At 42.2% G+C, this 10,233-nt stretch overlaps 1 long non-coding RNA gene across 1 annotated transcript; it reads left to right on the forward strand.

Annotated features, from left to right (window-relative positions):
* Positions 1-664: 664 nt before the first annotated feature.
* On the forward strand, positions 665-9,253 carry LOC125482053. The gene is made up of 4 exons (XR_007261530.1): positions 665-2,750; positions 3,966-4,089; positions 6,234-6,296; positions 9,225-9,253. It is a non-coding gene; the product is annotated as an uncharacterized LOC125482053 (long non-coding RNA).
* Positions 9,254-10,233: the final 980 nt, after the last annotated feature.

Below are 10,233 nucleotides of genomic sequence, written 5' to 3' on the forward strand. Positions count from 1 at the left end.
TTCCCAGCCCGACTCTTCCTCCCCCCACCACCCCGTGCCGCCTGCCTTTTCTTCTCCTTTGCCAACCCGACTCTCACCTCTTTCCCAGACTAGGCCTGACTCCCAAGCCCAGTGAAAGGCTCCTCTCGATACAAACTTGCGCCTTGGCGGGGGGGGGGAATGAAACAGCCGAGCGCTTCTTCTGGCAGTTGATACCCACTAACCTGTTGATGGAGAAAGAGAGCCGGGCTGTTGCTCGGTGCCGGCGTCTAAGGTCAGAGACTCGGCTGTGAGTGAAGGAGCTTCACGATCGGAGCCCCCTTACTCTGTGTGTTTGGGGGGGGGGGGGGAGGTTGGATTTGTTTTGTTCAACACCTCCTCACCTCGAATGGAGGATTCCAACTGCCTCCGGCCGCGATCGGTGCGTTCTTTCTTGGGGGAGGGGGGAGCAAACATCAACGGACTCTGCGCCTGGCTGAGGACTCGACCCGTCCGTGCGTGCGTGCGCGCGCGCGCACTCGCCAGCTCGCGAGGGCTCCTCAGCCTCGCTCCATTCGGAAGAGAGAGGAACAGGATCGTCGAGTTTCGGGAGTAGGGAGGCGGGGGAATGGATGCGCGCGCATGCTGGCTCCCACCTCAGCCCCCCTCGCGCGCGCGCGCACTCGCCGTCACCCGGCCGCGAGCGCGCACTCCCCGGGGACAAAGGTGAAAGCCGGAGCTGCGCCCGGAATGTTTTATTTTGCAATGCGATCCCAGCGGCGGAGGAGAGAAAGGAGGAGGGGCTCGATCGGATCGGGTTCGTTCAGGGAGCGTTGGAAATCACAACACCTGACTGTCGCAGTCTTCCTGCAGACTTGAAGCAAAGCAGATTCCCACACCACCTCCCCGGGACTGGAGCGAGCCTTCTCAACACTTTTCTGAAACTATCTCGCGGTCTTGCCAGTGCCTGTTGCTGGGCGACTCCTTTATTTCCACCCCAGCCCCCTCCACTGGTGAATGGCTACGTGGTGCAAGAAAAAAAAACAGAAACTGGTGTCAATTCTCAACTCCAAGTATCCCTGGAAAGATCATAGGTTGCCTCAGTTTGAGTCAGATCTGAATAAGAATGCCATGTACGACCTTAATACCGAACACGGTCAACTTCAGCGGGGCGTCTGCGAAAGAATGCCATGCAAGACCTTAATACCGAACACGGTCAACTTCAGCGGGGCGTCTGCGAAAGACGGGAGTGTTTGGGCTGCTGTTGGTCGATAGCAATATCAGAAAGGCTAAACTCAGGATATGAAATGCTGAAGAAACTCAGCAGGTCTGGCAGCGTCTGTAGGGAGGGAAACACGGTGAATGTTTCGAGTCCCATTTACTTCGGGAACACGAACACTTTCTGTTTTTATTTCAGCTTTCCAGCATCCGCAACATTTTGCTTTGATGTCAGAGAGAACAAACTAATTCCAACATTCCGACAAATAACTTCACCATGTCTTGAATACCAAAGGCAAATATTATTGCAAACAACTGAGATGGGGGTTTCGTATCAACGAAATATTCTCAGAATCAATTTCTGCCTCAAATACAGCCAAGTTTTCAGACTCTGCTGCAATAGTGGAATGCGCTGTTTTGAGTAAATGATTTGCTGCCCTCCCACTCGCGCGATGTTGTGATACACTCCCATCTTTTTTCATTTTGGTATCTACCAACCACCTTACTTGTCACAATCCACTTCGCCCGTCCTGGTTGAGTGTTTGGCTACATCTTCCGATAAACTAATGACGCTGCTAATTGTAGGTCTTGACGAACTTTTAAAAAATGAAAGCGAGTCCAAAATGCTGTAGAATGCACAGACTATTGGCGAGTTTATGAATCGGCCTGTGAAATTTTATAGACGAAATTGACTTGGATAGTTAAATATCTGCATTATTTTGGAGATTTTAAAAAAACATTGTGGATCGCACGCTTGGCGAGTGAAAAGTTGTTACTATCCTGTCATTTTTCATGGACACAGAAACCGTTCCTGTGAAGATGCATGTAAGCATGATATCTTCAGGTTATCTTCAAAGATACGTGAAAATTACACGCATCTCGGGGGAATAACAAGCATTAAGACCAAATTCTAATATCCAATTTCCCGTGTGTGTAGTTGAAGGTATGACCCCATTTTCTTTAACTGTTCCCTGCTATCAACGATTTGATGGACTGTATTTAAGACTAGCGTCGAAGATTTCTGCAAGGTCTGTCACACAATCTCGAACGATGGGTAACAAGTTTTGAATCATTGAATCATTTATTGTCACGTGTATTCGGTGTAAAACTACAGTGAAACGTGTGTACCTTCGCCGTACATACCGAGCGCCATTCATAAGAATAAGAAAAAAATAATTTAAGGGAGTCCAACTTTCTTTTCCACTGCGCAATCTCCCTTCCTTTGCAATTAAGTGTTTTCTGCTCCCCTATAAACAGTTTTGCAGATATCTTTAATCAACCTGTTCTGGGGCAAGTGGCCCTTGAAGCGGCACGTTCTGGCCCAGAGATAGGAACCGTAGCGCTACAATTTCCTGCCCAACTGGTTTTGTAAAGAGATATCGAGGTGTAGAGCTGGATGAACACAGCAGGCCAAGCAGCATCAGAGGAGCAGGAAGTTTCGGGCCTAGACCCTTCTTCAGAAAGAGTCCGCTTCTAAAGATAATTCGCATTTTACCCGGATTATGGAAATCTGCCCTTCTCCAAATCGAATTTCTACCAACCAAGTAGACAGTCGAAATTAGCATGTTTATCAAGTAAGATAATCGTGTATTAAATTGCAAAGATTTAAAATCGATAGTTACTGTTTTTAACGTAGGATATTATAAATATTATATGTTAATATTTCAAAATATGTATTGAGTAAACATGTGCTATATTAAAAACACTATATTAGCACCAGCCTACGATACCTGTGCTCAAGTTATCACACTTTTTATTTTCATCGAACCATCCTCTATCTCCTCACTAAATTATGAATTAAGGAAGTAAAATAGAGCCCTTGGAATACCACTGAATTAAATGTGAGGCTTTTAAAAAGTGATTTTAGATTAGATGCACATGTTGTGATGCCTTAACCCCATCCCACATCATCTCTCATGCACCTCACCTCAAATTCTCACTCTGAGGTTGGCAGGATGCCAAAAACAGTCACACAGAAAAATGCCTGGGAAACACAAATACCAAATAAAAGTCTAAAGAAGAGTCAAACTGGATTCAAAACATTAACTCTGTTTCTCTCTCTACAGATCCTGCCAGACCTGCTAAGTTTCTCCAGCATTTCTGTTTTTATTTGTTTTCCAGTACTACAGTATTTTGCTTTTATAAAAGCAAATAATATAACTATTATGTTTTTATATAAAATTGAGTGTTTTTGGAGGATTTGGTTTGTCTCAGCTGAAACTTTGGGCATCTCTGAAGTTTTCTTTTGCAACTAAAGTTTCTGCTTCCAAAATATGGGTCAGATCTTCTTTGATACTCCAAAATGAATTAATTAATTCTGTTTGAATGGATTTATTATTATTTCAAACCCAATAAATGTTTGGGAATATACAAAATAAAAACCAAAAGAACTGCAGATGCTGTAAATCAGGAACAAAAACAAAAGTTGCTGGAAAAGCTCAGCAGGCCTGGCAGCATCTGAGGAAGGGTCACCGGACTCGAAACGTTAACTCTGATTTTCTCTTCACAGATGTTGCCAGGCCTGCTGAGCTTTTCCAGCAACTTCCGTTTTTGTTGGGAATATACAAAACCTTGTGTGTAGAGAGTATTTTGTTCTGAAGCTCGTCTAACTTGAATCTAGGATTATTCCAGATATAAAATTGAGTAATAGCACCTTGCCCATTTAAAACATCATTCATTGTTCTGAAACCATTTGACAACATTTAATTCTCCTTGCTTTAAAATGAACATAAATAATTGTATTTAATAGATCTTACAAAATGCATTATTTGATTCTCCTTATTCCATAGCAACAGGTGGAGGTGTCATGATGCAGTGATTAGTTATCCTGCCTCGGAGCCAGAAGTACTGGGTTTATCCCCCATTCAGGACTAGGTGGTCAACGGAGTCATGTTCATAATGTGGCCAAACAGTGTGAGTATCAGGGAGAAATTCCCGGTCAGCCATGTGTGGAACAGGATATTGGAGCTTCTATAATCCCAATTTGTAACTTGAGGCCACTAATGCATGAAAAAATGCATGGTGTTACAACAGTTTGAATTCCTGCATGAACTGAAACACAATAGCATCAATGGAAATTCCCTTATCACTCAGTTAGAAGGGCAATTCAGAGGAAACATATTGACGGCCAATGTCAGTCAATGTACAAAATACAAATGTCACTATTATTGTCATGCTAAAATGTTTAAACCTTACATTTTGCAAGTTGGTTGCTACATTTCATACACATCTACTTCATTGGCTGTAAAATGCATTGAGACTTCCTCTGATAATGAAAGCTTCTATATAAATACAAGTTTTTTTTTTCCCTAATGATGTATCAGCCCAGCATTGCTTTAATTGATTCATGGACCTCTTCAGTGTTTTATTACCAGTGCTTTTTGAACAAAATTTGATTAGAAAGTGGAGCCTTTGATTCCCTCTATTAGCACTCTTGACAAATACAAATAGGAGTGAACATCTGTGTGTGCTTACTTACACAGAGATGCTGAGCTATCTCCAAGTCACTGGAATACAAGACACGACGTAAGATGTGAGTTGCCAGTCTGTGATCAGTAACTATGATGCAAAGTTCACTACAGTCTGCACAGTGCTGACACAGACCTACAGTGCGTAATGACAACCACATTACAGATGGCAATTATGAATTGGACAGTGACAACTGATCATTATACTCGTCATTAATGTAGCAAGTATCTGAAACAAAACTACCTTTTCCCTAAACTTTATTGTTGGTTGTGGTGCTTTACTTGCCCCATGTAAATGTTTATTTTGGGCCCCCTCCATTGTACTGGTTAAAGACAGTAAATACTATTAAAAATGGTTGTAATTTGCTAGACGAGTGAATGAGTGAAACTAGCTCTTCCTCTGTTGCCACAGTGTTACATTAAGTTTTTTCCAGGATACAGTACGGAAACAAACCTATTCAGACCAAATGCCCCAGAGGAACCACCTCCTATCCATCTTCATCTAATGCTTCTCAACCTGTCCTTATTTCTGCCTTTTGTGCTTACCTAGAAACCTCTTTAATGCATATTTTAAAAATTTAAGATGGACCTGTGAGTCCCTCAAACATGAGAAGATGACAGAGAATCGAAACTGCAAATGCTTTGAATGTAGAACTGTGATTTTTAAATTTTTTTTAAAGCCGACATATTTCATTATTCTACACCATTGATACTATTATTGCTCCAAATGGAGTGGTAACTAAAGTATATATTATGTCATATTTTTAAAAATATGCATAAAATAACTAAAATATTCAGAAATATTGAAATTGCCTTCGAAGTTTTGCCAAGCACTTGGCTTTTCGTCACCTGGTACAACAATTTATATTTATGTAGCAACTTTTGTGTAGTTCAAAGCCCTGAGGCACTTCACAGAAGGAAAAGCTATCAGGCAAAATTTGGAACGTTAGGACAGGTAACCAAAAGCTTGGTTAAAGAAGCAGGTATTATACTTCCTAACTAACTATATACGTGATTCGGAGATAGCAAGAACTGCACATACTAGAGTCAGAGTCAATACATCCATTGATTTAAATCATTTACACAGCGAGAAGCACTTTGCATTACTTTTGACGGAGCTGCTGACGGCGGGGAAGCAAGGGGTGCAGGAGGCTGTCGATGCCCTCGCCCCCAGGAACCAAACATCAACCGTAACCTGTTTCACCTGTCATTCGCACGCAACCCAATGTTTGGAAGGACATCACAGTTACAACCAATGGGACTCCGACATCGTGGCTCTATCGCAAGTGGTCTATTCATGGCGCTTGTGAGTAGGGTTGCAGCCCGGGACTAACCTATGTATAGTCGTGTAAATTGCTTTAAGGACCCAAGGAAGGCCTCATTTGAAAATGGGACAAATTGACGTTGTAATAGGAGGAACTAGTGGTAAACCATACAACATTGTCGCACCTCATCCCACAAACAGTGACACAGTCAGAAACTGAGTTCAGAAATGCTGCAGGGAAGTAACTAAAGTAAAAGGAATGAAAGCAAAACGCTGACTCAAGAACAGCCACCCTTTTCTCCAGCATTTTTTTTTTGTCTTCTTAGCGCAAACACCTGTGACTCTGGAATTGGTCCTGCTGAATCACCTGAGGACGCATATGGAGCTCGGTAGGTGCCATCCTTGTTTTGAGGGACTAGGGTGGATGATAATATGATCAGCACCACTCCTGTTTATTGTGTATGATTATGATGTGATGTTACTAGATTGAATTTCCCACTTTCTAAGAATAAATGATGGGCGCAAAATCTAATATCTGCTTGACTATATCTATCACTTTATGGATTAAGTATTCATCCCTAATAATTTCAGAAACATGGAACACTCTAAAGCGGTGTACGGATGTTATGATAAACACAGTCCATCTCTTTAGGCATCGTGAAAATTGGTGTCATAGTAAACACAAACCAGGAACTCTGCACCCACTGAATGAGAATGTATCATGGCAATTCTCAGTGCTGACCTCGTAGCAGCCTATGAAGTGAGTGCCTGCACATCGGCATTATACTTTATTATTTGAAGCTGAATACTCGATTTTGCAGACCTTATCAATTGTATGAAGTGCTGTCCTTTTGACTTTTCCTGACAGATTCGACCCAACATATTGGGCTGTTTGTTTTCTTATTCTGTGTCAATTCCAGCTGACCACCTATATTTTCATGCATTTACAATATAAATTATTGTTTGTTTGTTTGTTTATTTTTAAAGAAGATTTTTGTAGTCTGTGCTGATTTCATCAGGTATATCAGCTGAGTGCCACAGTTGGTCTCCAACTGTTGAAACCTAATGTGGTCTGAAAGTGTGCCTGAGACTTGATGGACAAGGGAACAGATGATGCATCTATTAATTAAGGTTAATTGGGTTGTTCATCCTGATTGTATGAATAGGGGGAGCTAGTAATCAGCGGGGTGAGAGTTTATGCAGTAAGGTTAACTGAAATAAAGCTCTCAGTAGAAGTGTGGACTTGGAATCTGTTCAAGAACGTATCTTTTTGAGTACAATATCAATACCCCTAGGCAGAACATAGAACATTACAGTGCAGTACAGGCCCTTCGGCCCTTGATGTTGCGCCGACCTGTGAAACCAATCTGAAGCCCATCTAACCTAAACTATTCCATTATCATCCATATGTTTATCCAATGACCATTTAAATGCCCTTAAAGTGGGCGAGTCTACTATTTTTGCAGACAGGGCATTCCACGCCCTTACTACTCTCTGAGTAAAGAACCTACCTCACATCTGTCCTATATCTATCACCCCTCAACTTAAAGCTATGTCCCCTCGTGCTAGCCATCACCATCCGAGGAAAAAGGCTCCCACTGTCCACCCTATCTAATCCTCTGATGATCTTGTATGTCTCTATCAAGTCGCCTCTTAACCTTCTTCTCTCTAACGAAAACAGCCTCAAAACCCTCAGCCTTTCCTCATAAGACCTTCCCTCCATACCAGGCAACATCCTGGTAAATCTCCTCTGCACCCTTTCCAATGCTTCCACATCCTTCCTATAATGCGGTGACCAGAACTGTACGCAATACTCCAAGTGCGGCCGCACCAGAGTTTTGTACAGCTGCAACATGACCTCATGGCTCCGAAACTCAATCCCTCTACCAATAAAACCTAACATACTGTATGCCTTCTTAACAACGCTATCAACCTGGGTGGCAACTTTCAGTGATCTATGCACATGGACACCGAGATCTTTCTGCTCATCCACACTACCAAGAATCTTACCATTAGCCCAGTACTCTGTATTCCTGTTACTCCTTCCAAAGTGAATCACCTCACACTTTTCCGCATTAAACTCCATTTGCCACCTCTCAGCCCAGCTCTGCAGCTTATCTATGTCCCTCTGTAACCTACAACATCCTTCTGCACTATCCACAACTCCACCGACTTTGGTGTCATCCGCATGTTTACTAACCCATCCTTCTACGCCCTCATCCAGGTCATTTATAAAAATGACAAACAGCAGTGGCCCCAAAACAGATCCTTGAGGTACAGAGGAAGAGAACAAGAGCCAGGTTTGCTTGTCCCAATCACTACTCAATGGCTGATCATGAAAGTGGGTGTGTTTTGGTTTGTATTTGTCTAAGAATGACAGACAAGAAAAGATACACTTTTTTTCATTTAGCCTATCACAATATACTGCAATTGTTTGTGCCCCACTAGAAAAGACAAAAGTAGAATCAGATTTGAAAACTCAGCCCAATTGGAGTGAGAAAATCAGGACAAATCCCTTCTGAACTCTTTCTTTAACTCCGTGTTTAGTGATACTATGAGGCACCCAAAGTTTATGACTGTGTTTTTGTAGTTTTTTTTTACTGGAATGAGTTGCTAGCCTGAGGCAGGGCAGTTGAGGGATATCGAGCATGGCTGACCAGGAGACTTTCCCAATCTTAGTGCTACCAAAGGAATGCTGGAAGGATTAGCTGTTGAAAAGTTGACAGTCATCCTGTTTGACAATGCTATGAACACACCTGCGACCATCAATCCTTGAGTGGAACTTAAATCCAGAGCTTTTGATTCCGAAGAAGGGACAGTACAACATTAGCTCTCCAAACGCCTTAGGTGATCAAAATTTATTCAAGGAGATCATTAAATCTGATTACTGGCATACTTTGCCTACCTTTTTTGTTTGGGGTGATCTCCACAGTGACAGGCAAAACAGTGTGGACTGGAGGAACGCAGCAGGTCAGACTTCCCTGCTTCTCTGCTGCCTGACCTGCTGTGTTCTTCCAGCTCCACACTGTGTTGACTCTGCAGTTCCTACTATTGCCACATTGACACACAGGTTCCAGTTCTTGCATCATAGGAGCTGACAGCTCCAGTAGTCCATCATTCTCAGCACAAAAAAAAAGGACCTGACCATGTCAGGTTTTATGCTTGAAGAACATGAGATTCCTTCTCCTTTGGAGTAACCTGTTAATTCAAGCTGTGTTCATGAAAAATGACCTCTTGGACATGGAGCAGTATGTCTGGCTTGAGTGGACAAATGACTGACTTCTGAACCAATTTTCTCCCTTCTTTTGTTTTGACAGTACAATCAGGAAAGTATGCAGATAAAAGGTTTGTGAAAATTTTCTAAAATTGCATAGAACTACAATGTACAATTTAGATTAGGATGTGCTTAAGGGGAAGCTATATAAACACGAGGGAGAAAAGAATAGAAGCTCCTGCTGACAGAGTAAGATGAAAGGGTAGGAGAAGACTCTTGTGGAATATTAAACTAGCATAGGCCAGTTGAGCTGAATGGTCTGATTCTATGCTGTACACTCTGTCCAATTCTATACAATACTGTTTATGACTTGCAACAGCATCTGCTGCTGTGAAACAGAATGAAAGTGAATCCCCTAAGCTTCAAAATGACGCAACCAAAGAACAAACAGTACGTAAGTTAATAAATGGTACAAGATGTAATTGATCAAAGGGGAATTTTGCATCTGAGGCGGTGGGAGCAGCCTGCCAGAAGCAGGTAGTGTTCTGAGAGCCACAAAATTCAGAATGACTGCAAAAATCTTTAATTTGAAAGATTTTTCATTTAATCTTTTCAAATGAAGGTACAGCAAGCAAGTAATAAGGCAAATGGCATGTTTTCCTTTTTATTGCAAGGAAAGAAGAGTGCAAGAATAATCAAGTCTTGACTATTATTAGAACTCCAGCTATGGTCCCACTATTTGCAGTTTTTATTTCCGTATCCAACGGTAGATTTACTTGGGAGGCAGTATGGTGAAGATTGCATTTTGGGAGGAGAAGGTTGTCCTATGATAAGGTCAGCCTGTCTGGATTCAGAGTGATCTCTTATTAGAAGGTCAGATTGTGAAGAAGCTTGAAAGGGTAGACACTGGAGATTGTACCATCTGGCTGTGAAATATAGAATGTGGGCATGGTCTCTTGATGAGGGATTGATTATTTTGGACTGAGTTAAAGAGATGGCTTCAATCAGGGTTGTGAATCTTTTTAGAGATAGTAGGAACTGCAGATGCTGGAGAATCTGAGATAACAAGGTGTAGAGCTGGATGAACACAGCAGGCCAAGGAGCAGGAAAGC

The sequence above is a fragment of the Rhincodon typus genome, unplaced genomic scaffold (genome assembly GCF_021869965.1).
Source record: "Rhincodon typus isolate 14 unplaced genomic scaffold, sRhiTyp1.1 hic_rhity00005348, whole genome shotgun sequence".
NCBI lineage: Eukaryota > Metazoa > Chordata > Chondrichthyes > Orectolobiformes > Rhincodontidae > Rhincodon > Rhincodon typus.